Here is a 17,399-nt window from a genome sequence, read left to right on the forward strand (position 1 = left end):
CCTTATATATAAACCCATCATGCTTGCCATATATATCCATATAGAAGTTCCTAAAGCACCAAACCTGGCATATAAATATACATCTAGCATTCCAACCTAATAAAATATTGACAATTTTAACACACCTGAACACGGCTTTAAGACAATCTTCGGACAGCTGGATTATCTCTCCTTGGAAGCCTATACTCCTCACCTCCATCTGGCAAAATATATTCAAGATAAAAACATTAGCTATTGAAGATATAATTCTCGAGGAAAAAAAGAAGGATAAGGATAAAACCTTACAAAACTCATTTGGTGGATCAATATTTGAGGTGAACAACGTTTGAACAGGCTTGTAAATAACAAATCAAAAAATTTTGTATTGTCTAGTGCCTCCGCACCGAAAATCTAACTTATCAGGATTTTCATAGTCCACAAACATTACACGTACATGAAGTTGATCTGCAATCTTAGATTATAAATTCCAAGGAGCCCAAAGCTCTTGTTGTAAGTGTCTCGACCATATAAACCTAACAATAATTTAGGTTCTAAAAAATAAAGATATTCCGTGTTGCAAAAAGAATGTATCAATAACAATATAAATTTATCAAATAAAATGCGAAAGCTACATAAAAAGGAAGTGTCTATATATACCATAAAACACCAGTGCTCTCTAATAGTTCGATTATTAGAGATGCTGTTACTTGTCCTTTCTAAAATGGAGAGTCTACAATTCAGCCATGAATATTAAATAGGTTTTGGAAAACAATAATACCTATATTATAGCAACCGTCTTAAAAAAATACCTTCAATATCTTGTCCATCACCATAAACAAACGAAAATATTCTCCTTGCCACATCCATCCTAAGCAATATACCCCTTATATCAAATATCTATGTGTGTGTTCAGTAGCTTAAGCCAAGCAAGGAATAAAATAATGGCACTGTATATAAAAGCAATCCAGAAGCAAACAAAGATTGCACATGTTACATCTTTGCAAACATTCTCCATTGAAATGCTTACTTCATTGTACAGAGATATGTGTGTGTGTTTGTGTGTGTGTGTGTGTGTGTGTGTGTGTTCAGTAGCTTGAGCCAAGCAAGGAATAAAATAATGGCACTGTATATAAAAGCAATCCAGAAGCAAACAAAGATTGCACATGTTACATCTTTGCAAACATTCTCCATTGAAATGCTTACTTCATTGTACAGAGATATGTATAGATGTAGTCTCTAACATTTGTAGGCTACCATTTACATTTACATTCTTCTGCATGCCATTTGCAAAACCTCCTTGTAGACAACATTGGTTGTGAAGACTTGGTTTGAACCTTCTGTGCTGCTTTCGTATTCCACAATATGCTTTACACACACTTTCACAGCATTGGATGATCTAACACATGACATAGCAATGTATAGTTGCCCATGTGTGAATACTTGTGTGGCTAGATAAAGTCCCAATACACTCAATGTTTGTCCTTGGGACTTATTTATTGACATACCAAAAGCTAACCTGACAGGAAATTGTCTCCTTCTCATGTCAAAAGGCAATGAAGCATAGTAGGTCTAAATGTTATCTTGGGAATAAAGACCATGTCTCCAATGTTTGTACCTGTAATGATTTCTACTTCTATCACCTTTGAGTTAAATTGCTTGCATATCAATCTGGTACCATTATAAAGTCCTTGTCAGGGTCCAAATTGCGGAGCAGCATGATAGGAGCATTAATCTTTAGAAATAAGCGGTGAGGAGGGTAACCACCACCTAAGTTCAAACTGTTCAAGTACTCAATTGGATACAATATTGTGTCATTCTCGGAAGAAACAACCGAATTTGCACTTAGGTATTCTCTTTTAAGATCGGGCAACACACTCAAGGCTAGTTCATTGATCTCATCAACCTCTAGATTTCGTGGTGCAAGAATAGCATGGTCTTTGAAGAATCATCCATAATCCTCCACTCTCTAAAGATCTTTGTATACCCATTCCACCAAACTCAAAATAGAGTTGCCATGGATCAACATTTATGGTGGAATTACCACTCTACCTATAGAGCCATATTGTTATATGTACATTATGTGTGCTATGTTATATACACATTATGTGTGCATATACTAGGAGGCTAACCCACATTAGGCTTGTGAGCATGGGAGCATGGGTTAGGACTAACCTTAAGGATTAAGGTTAGGGTCAGGAATCCAAGGGTTACACATGGGGAATGGAAAGTCAAGAGTCACTTGAGGGCCCTCCTATATAATAGGGGCATGGGGCACACTCAAGGAGGCTTGGGGGCTTGGAGGCTTATGCTATGGTCTCTTGTGTAGAGGTCCATATCTACTCACCTACCATTTCACACTATAGCTACATGCTATTGGATTGTGTTATACCTCTTGATGGTATGGGACATAAAGGTACAGGTATGATGTATTTCATTTATGATTCATGTGTGTATCCCTTGGGCTCGGGGGTGGTTGGGTGGTTGAGTTTATGCCTGATTTATGTATGTTTATGCATAACAATTATCTAGAGAGATCTTAGGATTTTAACAGTGGTATAAGAGCAATCTCTATTTAATTGTTGTTGATTTTTTTAGTAAATTTTAATATTTACTAATAAAAATATTATTTTGTTGATTTATGTTGTGATGAATTGCACGTGGATCATCGATATGGCGATTGGAATGCGTGTTACTTCAATTCAATGGACGAATCGACGTTGCGGGGAAATTCTGTAAGTTTAATGCTACTATTTTCTTATTTTTTGTGGTTTAAAATAAGCATTAATGGAATTTTTTATGAAAATAGCACATATGTTATGGTGGATATTTTTGGTAAAATGGATTCCTTGAATTTCTAGAATTTTTAGAAAATTTTTCTAAACTTTTTAGGAATTTTCGGAGCATTTTTATGATTAAAAATGTATTTTTATACATTTTTGTGGGTTTTTTCCACGAGAATGCGATCAAATTTCTATCGATTTTCTACTGAAATTCAGTAGGGGACAGCGTGTTGATGCATGAAATGCTCTCCCGTGTGCGTGGGGTCCTCTTTGCCTCTCAAATCTGATTTTTCCTTCTTTTTTTTGTGAGAAATTCTCTTAAAAATGATTTTTTAAACATTAATCAAAATTGATGATTATGATTAAGTATTGTTTAATTAAAAACTTTTAATCAAAGATTAAAGATAATCCCCTCTTAACAGAGAGAGAGAGGGGAGGAAAGAGAATGGAAGGGAGAAGAAGGAGAGGAAAGAGGGGAGAGGAGGGAGTTTTTTTTTACTCCCTCCCTCTCTCCTTCCTTGCGCACAGACCCGCGGGGGGGGGGGGGGTTGGTTTGCTGCAGCTAGCCGCCAGCGGAAAAAAAAGCCCCCCCCCTCAAAAAAATCAAAAGGATATAAGGTAATAAAAGCTTTTTTTATTTTTTTTAAAAAAATGAGTTTTTTATTATTTAAAAAAAACTTTTGATAATATTTCAAAAAAAAAGCTTGAAAAAAGCCTGAAAAATAGTAAGAAATTATGGGATTTGAGAAAAATCTCTGAAAAATTTTTGGAAACTTCTTCTTGAAACTTTTTGGCTTTTCATCTTCCGGAAAACCTTCGGCTTTCCGTTTTCCCGAAACCTTTTGGCTTTCCGAATTCCAGAAAAACTTTTGACCTTCCGTATTCCAAAAACTTTTGACCTTTCACATTCCGATTTTTTTTGTCTTTTCATTTTCCCAAAACTTTTGGCTTTTCATATTCCGGGAAAACCGTTGGAATTTCAAAATTTTTTGACCGTTCGTATTCTAAATGCGTTCAGGGTAATTTAAAATTTTCAAAAATTTCTTGAAAATTAGTGGAAAATTAGACAAAGGTTATTTTAAATTTTGGAAAAATGTGGGGTTGGTGTTTGGCATGTGGTGTGTCCATTCGGGCGCCCGTGAAACCATTCAAATTCCTTTAAAATATATATTTTGGACCCAAAAATTTTAAAAATCCATTAAAATTGTAAATTTTCATTGGATTTGAGAATTGTCGGGCGGAATTGGAAATTTCGTGAACAATGGGATTCTTAGGAAAAATTAGGAATATTCTAGATATTATTTTTAGAAATCCTAAAAATTGGTATTTTGGCAAAATTAATAGCTAAAAATTTTCTAGAAAATATAGGTTTGGAATGGCATAGGATAGGTTTGGTGGAATTCAAAATTATCATATTTTGAGGCCCTAAAAAATTAGGGAAAATTAGAAAAAAATCACGATAATTCTTTTTCTCGAGAATTTAATATTTTCGAGGGTTATTTAATGTTATACGTTTTCTCGTGCTGACATTAGATAGATGCGGGTTATTCGCATATTATTAATACGATTATATCTCGTATTAATGGATATTTATATTTGGATTAATTCTAAACGATGTATTCATGATTTTTTACCATTGTTTAGCTATTCTTTTTGGACATGTTCCTTAATTTCTTTTGATGGCTATAATTTGCGTTCAAAGTGTGTTTGACCTTTGACACTTTTCCATGATAACTTACTTTGCACTTATTTAAGTGTGGTTTGTGCTTAATTTCTTAAGCCTAAGACAAATTCTATCATGGGTTAGTTGATCGGTTTGTTTTGGTGGATTTTTATTGGATATTTTCCAAGTTTTATATGGACTCATTAGGTTCTGCCTAGATCACTTGTGTCTAGGGGTTTTTTATTGAGTGCTACACACGTGTTTCACTTGTTTACTTTGGAGTTTTGCTTGAACGACACTACGTTCATATACTCCGGGGATTGATGAGTTGGCCACCAATTTTAATGCTTCTTTTGGCATGATTAATGTCCATTAGATGGTATGCATTGATTTTTATGATCAACTATGGTCTTCATGGATTTAAGGAGCTTCTATGCTTTTATCCATGGTTTTATAAGGATCTTTTGATCTTTTGAATAATTACATGTGCTTTGAAGGTAGCATTTGCCTTCGTTTTTTGCACGTAATTTTGGAGTATATTTCTTGTACTCTTGTACATATTCCAACTCGGATACCTAGTTACTTATATATCTAGGTGAGTTATTTTTCTACCCTAACTTTATTGTGTTTTGGGTAGTTATCATTAGAAAGGCACCAATAATTCAATTTCTTTTCTAATGATGTACTCAGAAGGAGTTATTCCTTGATGTAGTCTCAAGTATATAGAGACAAGTTTAGTATGTGAAAGTCTGGATAAGGCCATCTTATTCCTTTTATACAGGATTTTATTCATATTTCCTACACGACATACTAGGGAGTTTCAAATTGTTAAGGTATGTATGGGTTGTATCATGGTGGTATGGGACGCTAGTGATCCCTCACATATATTATCTTATGGGATAATATGGGCTCAAGATTGTTGCTTTGCTTACATCACTTAGCATGTTGTCCTCAACATTCAAAGACAATCTCATTTTCTAAATTCACTAGAAGTTATAGTGTGGGCATTCTCTAGATAAACTTCTTTTATCTATAGCCTGCATGTTTTGATGAGGGTAATCTCATCGGCATTTTCACTTGTTGAAATCTCTTTCTTTAGAGTTCAAACAAGTATCTTGTTGTGTTTGGATAAGAAAATTTGGATGCATTTCTTTCTTTAGTTCCGTACTTTAGGTGATTTATACAGTCAACCTGATTGTTTACGGATGGACATATGTGACTCATCGAGATGCTGATGACTCTCTATGTTGATATGGGTAACTCGGGATGTCGATTATTCCATATGCAGATGTGGGTATGTCGGGGCACCGATGAATCCCTGGTTTCTGCTGTTATAATGCCATGTTTTCCTACTTTATTCCGAATGGTTTACAACGAGGAAGTTACTTTGAATGTGAACTGCTTTGATCATCCTTAGTCTGATGGGCAAAACAAAGCATATGAATCAAATTATAGTGTACTTTATTCCGAATGGTTTACAACGAGGAAGTTACTTTGAATGTGAACTGCTCTGATCATCCTTAGTCTGATGGGCAAAACAAAGCATATGAATCAAATTATAGTGTATATGCTTCGTGCATATGTCTATAGAAAATCACCATATTGGAAAAAATATCTTCCAATGATGGAATTTGCCTATAACAGTTTTAAATATACGGCTATTGGTTTGTCCATGCATACTTATGTATGGGTATCAACCCAGGGCACCTGTTGATGTCGGTCTTAAGGACATCGAGCTTGATGCATCAAGGGATTTCTTGTGAGATATGCAGGAAATGCTGACCAAAGCTCGGGGTTCTATCAGGAGTGCTCAAGATAGGGCACGGTTTTATGCTGATAGGGGACGCTCATCTCGGTCTTTTGAATGAGGAGCGTTGGTTTATTTTAATGTTCTTGAAGATTTTCAGACTTTGTTAATGGGAAAATGCTCAAATTTATCTCCTAGATATTGTGGTCCATTTTCGAATTATACATCAGATTGGCACGGTTGCGTTTGAACTTAAAACTACCTCCACATGTTAGAGTTCATCCAGTCTTTTATATCAATAGATTGAAAGGGAAAATGGGAGGTGAGGATAACATAGTTACTTCTCATCAAGAACTCATTGAAGTCAAAGATTTATCCTATGTTCCACATGAACCTGATAAGGTTCTTGAATCCAGGGCAAGGAAACTTTCTATAGTTGACTAATCCCTGAGGTTAAATTAGGTGGAAAGATAGGGAAATTGAGGATTCGACTTGGGAGTCGGTTGAGATTGTTCAACAAAGTTCTCCTTCTTTTCATTGCAAGAGTGCAATGTTTTGAGAGAGGGGAAGTATATTATATGTACATTATGTGTGCTATGTTATATACACATTATGTGTGCATATACTAGGAGGCTAACCCACATTAGGCTTGTGAGCATGGGAGCATGGGAACAAGCTCTATTGGAGCAAGGGTTAGGACTAACCTTAAGGATTAAGGTTAGGGTCAGGCATCCAAGGGTCACACATGGGGAATGGAAAGTTAAGAGTCACTTGAGGGCCCTCCTATATAATAGGGGCATGGGGCACACTCAAGGAGGCTTGGGGGCTTGGAGGCTTATGCTATGGTCTCTTGTGTAGAGGTCCATATCTACTCACCTACCATTTCACACTATAGCTACATGCTATTGGATTGTGTTATACCTCTTGATGGTATGGGACATCAAGGTAGAGGTATGATGTATTTCATTTATGATTCATGTGTGCATCCCTTGGGCTCGGGGGTGGTTGGGTGGTTGAGTTTATGTCTGATTTATGCATGTTTATGCATAACAATTATCTAGAGAGATCTTAGGGTTTTAACACATATCCAATTTGTAATGTCCATTTGACAAATTTATGTTCTATACAATTATAAGCACTATGTCTAACCCACATGTTTTGGGTGAGCTTTAAAACATTCACATATCTCCAAATATGTGATCGGCAAAACATTGCATCAACAATATCCGCATGTTTTGGCACAACCGGTAAGATTTGCCTGAAGTCACCACCAAAGTGCATAACTTTTCCACCAAACACTGTACCACTTTGCATAATGTCAGTGTCAAAAATAATAATGCGATTACATTGTGTGTGTACATGGATGTTTGGAACTGTACATTTGGGTGCTTACCCTTTGTGTGTGTACATGTGTGTTTAATTGAAGATACATAAGTACACACCCTTTTTCTTGGTGCATGAGTGTGTGTGTGTACATAAGAAGTTGCTCTTACTAATCCACTCTCCGTAGATGTAAGTGCAACTTGGATTCTTATAAACCTACTATATAAAATATATGGCACAACGTATTCTACAAAGTTAATGCACAAGAATCCTCTCAATGATCTAAAAAATGTACTTATTTTAAGTTAAGTCTACACTCTCTATACCTTGATTTGGAGGATTACCAAAATCTGAGCGAGTGAGGACCAAGCAAGGCTATAGAATGAGCATCAAACAAGCAAGCACAACCTACTACAATATCTCTCCCTGTGTTGCTTACTACCTTCCTTGGGGGTTGTGCCTCTACTATGACCTCAAGCCTTTGGTTGTCCATCTCCAAAATCACACGAGGGTCTATTGATCTTCTTCTCTCATGCACACTATGATTTTCAACCGCACTTTTTTGCATTTCAGGTGTTACTATTTCAACCTCTTTGCCTCTTCCAAAATGACCTCAGATTACATGATACTTATTTGAAGCACGCACTATAGCTTACACCCAATGCTTCCATCCTCTAATGCCATCTCATGAGGACACACAATAGAAATTGCATCATAACATATGGGTAGGCTCTTCTGTGTGCCAACACATGTTACAACAATAGAGGAGGATAGCATGTTAATGTCGACCCAACATAGTATGAAAAACAAACAATACTACGCTTCATTTATCAAAGAAACTAAACATATAATCTCTCCACTACACATGCAATTTGATGACTATACTTTATTTGAAGCATGCCTTATAGCTTGTACCCAATTCTTCCATCCTCTTATGTCATCTCATGAGGTAACACAACGGAAACTACGTCATCACGATTATTGTAAGGTTCCCCCCTCTTCCTCAATAGGGGAAACCTCAAGATAGTCTACTAATTCTAACTTGGGATAATTTCCTACTCGTCGACACCTTGACCATGTAAGATACAAGGATATGATTAGTAGGTAAGACCTAGTTCTATCTCACAAGGGGAGCGTGGTCTTTCTAAAGGATTCCTAAAATCAAACCACTCATAGAGTAATCGACCTTAACTCGGGCAACCTCTATTCTTGACTTCCAGAAACAACGCTTTTTTCCTCATCTATGCAAGGCACAGCCGCTAACCTAGTCCTCTAGAGTAGGGTTGCCGAGGGGCCTATTTATCTAACGTAGAAGCTTCAATTCGTTTACATACGCTTGGGGAAAAAAACCTCCTAAAGAGGGAAAAAGTACCCACCCCATTATTAGCCTACGTCCACACATCACTACCATATAAATGGCTACAAGGCATATTCACTAATGCATCTTCTTTTACTCACACCATGCTATATCTCTTCAATTTGTTTGATTTCAAGACTTGTCATACTTAAGACTTCATACAAGTCAGCATCAATTTAATAAACATGGTAGTATTATAAATTACTTTTTAAACCTTAATGTCTTTATAAGCTTTGTACATATATAGGTCATCATGCCATATAACCACGTATTTAGTATAAGCCCATCGTTTTTAAGTCAATCATTAAGATGAAAGAAATTTTATATTTGTTGGAAAGCTACCCGACAAATCGGGTCCACCCGTCCATAGGATGTTTCCGTCAAGGCATTCTATCCTCCCACTTTTCACACCCAACTCACGAGTTAATTTGTTTTCTAATTAATCCTACCACATTGTTTGACATAAATAAACAAGTTTCTTACTTAATGGCCTTACACATTGTTCACTTAAATAGTATTTATTAGTGATACAATAATGCTTACAAACAAAGGATTTAATTAAAAAAATAGATACAATGTTCAGAATTATTCATACCCAAATCCAGGCTCTTTACTTTATTCTGCCCGCCGCCGATGATCTAGAATTCTACCTTCTAGCCTCTATAGACTGGGCAATCCTTACGGGACCATACACCCCATCGTCAGCTACCCAGGACTCAAGCTGGCCTGTCGCCCTCTCATGCTCCATCGCTTGATCCTCCGGCCCCTTAGAGGGATATCTACGTTCTAGGGAGGGCTTGTTCATCACCGCACTAGCTTGGGCCCGCAGAACTAGGTAGCATCACCATACTCGCCTCAATCGACGAACCTCATTTTTTCCAATGGTATGAGGGATACCTTGGGCCGACTCCAGGCCCTGCTAACGTCATTGCCCGGCTACACAAGCACAAAAACGGGGTTAATGTCGAGACGGGGAGAAGATGTACCTGTACTTTTTAGCTTAATTAAGATAACAATTTCTAAACTAAACCATAGAATATGATAGACAACATCACTTTCTTGAGAAAACAACAATTTCTCAAGAATTTTTGGTGTAAAAAAAAGTGGTATCTTCTTTCTTAATTTATTAATGTTAACATTAAAGATTTATAAAAAAACCTCTTTTTAAACGATGACCAAGATAACTTGGCCCATTAATTCCTTGTGGGGCTACCAAGGGGAGAGTTGGGGCTGCATCTGGAGCAATGTCTCTAGGCTCATTGTTGTGCGCATCTCTTGAGGCGATACTTTGGCACTTTCATGAAGGAGCCATTCTTTCCGCCTTCTTGTAGCCCACATTGCCACAAATCCAATGCTTCAGTCACAAATCGGAGCTCTTTTGCTCAAGTTATGAGCAAAAAACTCCTAGGTGGGAACCACCTCTAAGAGCCAAAAAGCCCTTACTAAAGTCACCGACCGCTAATGGGGGGGGAAGGTGTCCTTAAATTGGATTTTCAGGGGAGAAGGTTGCACCTAGAAGGGGGAGTCCTCCCTTAAGTCTATTCATGCGGGGGGAGGGGAGCACACTCTACCCACAAGGGTGAGATGGGGCAAAAAACATCTGCAAAAGGGTTTACTTGGAGATGGGCAAAAAAACTTACTGTGAGAGGGCTGTCAGGTAGAGTCCCGCATAGAGTGTCGGGTACGGACTGTCGGGTATAGTCACTATATGCAGAGTGTCGAGCACATGGGCAGAACAGGGCATTGGGTGTCTCGACCACGGTACGGGTGCAGGAAAAGGAAGAGCAAAGCATGGGTGCAAAGGAGAGTGTACGGGGAAAGTACACTGACATGTGGCTTGCATGAGCTTGTGGAAAGGGATGGTACTTGTGCACACGCAAAAGGTAAGGTACGAATGTACCTTTCGGTTCAATGGCAGCATGGGCGTCCACGTGGCAGTTTGTGTGGACCGTACGCTAGGGTGGTTAGCCTTTGGTCCTTGCACGAGCGTTGTATGGGCATCGGGTGTGTGTACGACATCTTTTTGGAGCTGGACCCCTAATTTGGGGCATCGGCCTCAATATACGTGCCGGAGCGCCCGATGGTGTGAAGTTTTTTTTTTGGTCTAAAATGTCCGAGGTGTCGTAGGGGTGTAGATCGTTCGTCAATCGGACACTCGGTCGTGCATTTATTAAGGTTTAAGTTTACCGTATTTTAATTGAAAAATAACTAAAAATTTACATATAAGCTCGATTCGGTGTCCGTTTTGGATGTTGTAAAATCCTATATTAAGGTAAAATTGCACGTAAATTCTAAATCTAGACTCAAAATTTTAAGATTCTAAGTGGAAACAACTCTTTTATTAAAACTGTTGATTTTTACACCACAAAAGACCATAAATTCATCTACCAAATGGGCATATATTATTATTGAAGAGGAGCATGTTACATCCTTCCCCCCCATAAAGAAATCAAGATGTCCTCATCTCATCATGAATTTGGGGTAATCCTTTAAGAATGTAGCTTCATCTTCCCAAGTTGCATCCTCTTCTGGGTAATCTTTCCATTGTACTAGATGTTCTACAAGAGTTCTATTATAGAGTTGCCTTTCTCTAGAATCTATGATCCTACTAGGCTGTAGCTCAAGGACTCCTTGAGTTGGGATTACAACTTGCTCATCATCAAGAATATGATTGAGACTGGGTACATAAGGCTTTAACACTTACATGAAATACATTATGGACTTTGATATGGGCTGGGAGAGCTGGAGCTTATAGGCACTTTTACCCAAACACTTGATAACTGTATAGGGCCCACAATATCTTGGGCTGAGTTTCTTATATTTCCCAAGTGACAGAGAACTACGCTTGGGTTGCACTCGTAGAAGAACTTTGTCTCCTTCCTTGAAGATTCTTTCAGATCTCCTTGTGTTAGCATAATGCATTTGCTGATCTTAAGTAGCTTTAATATCTTTTTGGATCGCATTGGTCTGTTCCTCCATCTCTTCAAACATTTTTCTAGATGACTCAACTCTTATGGTTGGATCAAAGAAATTTAGGATAGATAAACATTCTTGTCCATAGAACGCTTTGAATGGTGACATTCCTATGCTGCTCTGATGATAAGATGTATTATAAGCGAATTCTACCAGAGGAAGGTATTGAATCCATCTTCTTGGTTCCTGTCCACAATATGCTCTGAGAATGTCTTCAATTACTTAGTTGACTCTCTTAGTCTAGCCATCGATCTTTGGATGATAAGCTGTACTAAAGCAAAGTTGAGCTCCCAAGGCCTGAAATAAGGAATGCCAGAACTTTGAGGTGAAATCAGAATCCCGATCATTGACTATCCTCTTCGTCGGGAGACCATGAAGCTTGAAGACCTCCTTGATGAATAACTGGGAAACATTAGAAGCTTTAAAGGTTTTCTTTGCTGGTATAAGGTAAGCTACTTTGGTAAGCAAGTCCACCACCACTAAAATGGCATCATATCCTCCTTGTATAGTGGGGAGACTTGTGACAAAATACATACTAATGCATTCCCACTTCATTTGGAGAATATCCAAGGGTTGAAGCTTTCCAGGCATCTTGACTCTTTCAGCTTTGATCCTTTGACATAAGAGACATTGCTTTAAGTACTGAAGGACATCATTTTTCAAGCCTGCCCAATGATAGCTCCTCCTTTTACAACAACCAATGTGTTTGCATAACCTGGATGCCTTGCAGTGGGGCTATCATGAACTTCATGGAGGATTAGCTTCTTTAGAGTAGGATCCTTAGGAATACATAGCTTGTGATTGAAGTAGAGGCTCCCATCATGGATGAAGTACCCCTTGATTAGATTTTTCTCTTTCTCTAAAGTTACCCCTTCTTCTACTAACTTCACTATCCTTTGGTAATCAAGATAATGAGGTGAGACTTCTTTGACCTTGTCCAGTATGGGATCATTTGGCTTGAAATTGCACTCAAGAAAGATTTACAGTAGTAGCTGAGTGAATCCGCTACCACATTATCCTTCCCAGGGTAGAATTTGATGTCGAAGCCATATTCTTGTAGGATTTCAATCCATCTTCTTTGCCTCATGTTGAGGTTAGGTTGGGTGAAGATCCAATTTAGACTTTTGTGGTCAGTTACAAGCTGAAATTTACCCCCCAAGAGATAATGTCTCCATAATTTGAGGTAATGAACAACTGCCTAAGAGCTCCAAATCATGGGTGGCATAATTTGCTTCATATTGCTTCCACTTGTTAGAAGTATAAGCCACTAGTCTTCCTTATTGTCCTAAGACACCACCAAGTGCTAGACTACTGGTATCAAAACCACCTCAAATTTCTTGGTGAAATCAAGAGGTAATGATGGCTTTGAGCTGATCAAAGCTCACTTGATGGATTGGAAACAACACTATTTTTTTGCAATCCTTCTTAAGAAGATCCATAAAGGGTGCAGCTACCATGGCATAATATTTGATGAAAATCTTGTACCGTCTTGTGATTCCCAAAAATCCACGAACTTCATGGATTGATTTAGGGGGTGGCCATTCTAGTATATCCTTGACCTTGGTGGGATCTATTGAGATACCATCTTGGGAGACAATGAATCCAAGATACTTAATCTGATGAGTAAAGAAGGTACATTTGCTCTTCTTGGCATGGAGTTTATGTCTGCGCAGGACTCTATGCACATGCTCCTCATGCTCTTCCAACAACTTGGAGTAGACTAAGATGTCATCAAAGAAGACAAGCAAAAATCCATCCAAGTAGGGATGGAATTTATCTTGCATTAGGCGGTTGAAGGTTGCAGGAGCATTGGTCAACCCGAATGACATTACAGTAAACTCGTAGTGGCCATAATAGGTATTGAAAGCTGTCTTTGGTATATCTGTTTCCGTGGATCAATCACTTCTCCTATAGGATTATGGGATGAGGAGATGAAGCAAATGAACCTGCATCTATCTCGGCAGTGTTGCTCATGAATTCCCACTCTATGCCTTTGATCATATTCTCAAACTCTTCGCTTTTCAATTGCCAGATGTCATCCCATGCAATAACATCATCTTGAGTCACTTCTCCAACAGGATTATGGGATGAGGAGATGAAGCAAATGAACCTGCATCTATCAGCAACATAGCCATTCGTATAAAATTCCCTTGCCAGCTTCTTGTACCTAAAATGCACTCTTCGTATTAGAGGGGTTAGGCACAAGTATGCACAAGGGAATAGGTGGCAAAGGAGTGGATTTCACCACTTAAAATGCACACACACATGTTATGCTTGGTAATCCAAAAGATACCTACTTTAAGTGGGGGGGTCACCCTTAGTCACCCCCCCACTAAGGGCAACGGTCGCCCTTAGTGTGGGGTGACACCTCCCTCACCCCCCCCACTAAGGGTGACCGTTGCCCTTATTGGGGGGTGGGGGTCGCCAACTAGGGGCAACCCACCCACTTAAGGGTGATGGTTGCCCTTAGTGTGGGGTGACACCCTCACCCCCCCACCCACCCCAGGGGCGATGGTCGCCCCTTAGTGGAGGGTATCTAAGCAAATGTTTTTTCATAACTTTTTTTTGTTAATATTCTAATACTCAATTTTCAAACGTGCGCATGGGCTTCTTAACGAACGTTTTACCTTTTACTGAGTAAAAAAGACATAAAAACAAAAAATATATCCATACTTCTAAGTTATGGTATTTTGAAAATGCTTGATGTTTTTCATACTTACACAAACATGCTAAGCATGACATATATAGTTGCAATTATGCTTGTGCACATGTGTGTTACATTTCTCCACAATGTGGTGATGCTGCATTGTGTTACACACTTGAGGACCTTCGAAGAATGGAGGAGTATGATGGGATCGGCAAACTTCTTTGTCTCTCTATGTCAAAAATGTTGAGATATCAAGCTCATCTAGTGAGGCGGTGGACACTGATGACCCGTCTGGGGGATAGGCCCCACACTTACACCACTAGCATGGTTGGTGAGATCATGGGTGATATGCGGCCAGTGGGATGACAGGCTGTGTGACAACCATTCTAGAGACTGGTATAGTTTAGCGCCAGCTCATTTTAGTTGGGTTCACACTATAGAGAACCCTAGTATGTATTTGGTTGAGTACCTTTCATATTGTGTGTACTCTTATCTTTGTATATGGAGTGTTGAGTGTTGTGCGAAGAAGAAAAAGATTTTTAGCCTCTCACCTTGTGTGTTCTCTCTTAGGGTTTTGTGAGTGTGTGTGTGTGCTTGCAAGAGCTCAAGCTCTCTTCTCCCCTGCATCTTTTTATGGTATCAAAGCCTGGTTCATGCTAAGGATTGAGCTGCAAGCAAGAGAAGCACAGGAAGTGATACGAGGGTAAGAGCTTCAACTACTCTTTCCTATTTGTGTTGGCGACTACACCCTTGTCGTCGCTCGCAGGAGCTTGTCGGGAGCTCTATGGGAGGCACCAGCAAACGATCTCTGATTGAGGAGCTTTCTTCACGGGAGTAAAGCTATAGGGCAACTATATTGTCTTATTGGACAGTCCTATCGAACAGGGTTTTTTTGGCTGAAAACACGTTTCGGGCGTGTCAGGACCTCCGTTTTTCAGAAAGCAGGTGATTTCGAGCACTGCAGGTAAGTCATCAATTCTGCAAAACTCTGTTTTAAGAACTACACGAAGATAGATTGACTGTGCAGACACTGTGTGTGCTGCAAGGAGGTCAAAAGTTGCCATTGGGTGTATGTATGCACATTGAGGTCACTGGTTGTGACATTTGAGTGTACTATAATATCGTCTGCAGAAAATACACTAGTTTGTGCAGGACAAACCAGAGTGCTGTTTCTGGTAAATTTGTGTGTCTGGCAAGATGTCAAATGATGGCATAAACCAGATTGTTGCTGAGACGCTTGATAAGAACAACTTCCATGCTTGGAGGTTCAGGCTGACAAATTTTCTGATGGAAAAGGGCTACTGGGACTATATAGAAGGTGAGCATGAAGAGGCACCGGAGATACCGGACATCAATCCGACTGTTAGAGTTCAAGGATTGGAACCAAGGAGCCAGAAACATTATGTATTGGCTCTCTATCAGTATACAGGACACCATAATTAGGCACATACAGGATGCCAAGTCCCCCAAGGAGGCGTGGGACACCTTGGTAAAACTCTATGAAGCGAATACCAAGGCACGAAAGATACAGTTGAAGAATGAACTTCATACTATGGAGAAAAAGAGTATGTCTGTATAAATGACTATGCATTGAAGATAAAGGGTATTGTGGAATCCCTTGCATCTATTGGTGCTTCAGTAGATGATGATGATAAGGTGGAAGTCTGTCTACATGGTCTTGGGCCACAATACAAGGCGTTCAAGACGTCTATTCAGACTCGGGAAAACATTCCCAATTTTACATATTTGGTGTCTACGTTGATTATAGAAGAGAAGAGCTTGGGTGAAGACCAACAGTCTTCACAAAACAAAAACAGTTTAGAGCAACCGGCCTTCTACACAAGTTCAGGAAGAGGACGAGGTAGAGGAGGCCATGGACGCAATCAAGGAGGTGGCCGAACAATTAATTAGAATTATGGCCAGCAGCAGCAGCAACAACAACAGTCCCAGAATTCACAGTAACAACAACAACATGCAGGTGGAAGAGGCCAATTCAGAGGCAGGGGGAGTCAAAGAGGTCGTGGAAATTGGCAAAGGTAGTATAATGATACACGTGGATGCTTTTATTGTGGTAAGCCTGGACATGTGCAGGCAGATTGTTATAAAAGAAGCAAGCTGACATGCAAAATGAAAAATTGCAGCAAAACAACTATGCATTCTCGAGCAGAAACAATGAGGATAATGAAAGGTTATTTGTTATGCAGCATGTCGTTAATGCCATGTCTGAAAATGTTGAAGCAGCACATAAAGATGATGTATGGTACGTTGATTCAGGTGCTTTTCGAACCACATGACAAGTCATGGGGAGTGGTTCAAGGAGATGAAGAACCTTGAAAGACTAGATTTTGTAGAAACAGGGGATGACACTGCTCATCCAATTGCCCATGTTGGAGATGTGCCATTGTCTATGCAGGATGGCAAAGTGAAGTACCTTGTAGATGTACTTCATGTTCCGAACATAACAAAGAATCTGGTTTCAGTTGGCCAGATGATCAAGCAGGGTTTGTAGGTTTGGTTTAATCCTGATGGTTGTTATGTTGAAGACTTTAAAGACAAGTGCAGGTTGGTTGCAAAAGGCAACAGAGTGGGCAGAATGTTTACATTGAATGTAAACATGGCTGAAGTGTGTACTGCAATGTTTGCAAATGGTTCAGGAATTGTTGTAGACACAGACATTTGGCATAAAAGAATTGGACATGTGAATGTGCAAAGAATGAAGTCTATGCAGACTAAAGGAATTGTGACAGGGTTGCCAAAATTTAAAGTTGAAGGTATGCAGAGAATATGTGAAGCATGCCAATTTGGAAAGCAAACAAAGCATGTATTTCCACGTAACAGAAATGTGAGCAGAAATGCACTAGATTTTGTGCATTCAGATGTATGGGGTCCTACGAAGACCATGTCTATGGGAGGCTGCAGGTATTATGTGA

The sequence above is a fragment of the Cibotium barometz genome, chromosome 13 (genome assembly GCF_041138505.1).
Source record: "Cibotium barometz isolate CiBa-2024 chromosome 13, ASM4113850v1, whole genome shotgun sequence".
In the NCBI taxonomy this organism is placed as follows: domain Eukaryota; kingdom Viridiplantae; phylum Streptophyta; class Polypodiopsida; order Cyatheales; family Cibotiaceae; genus Cibotium; species Cibotium barometz.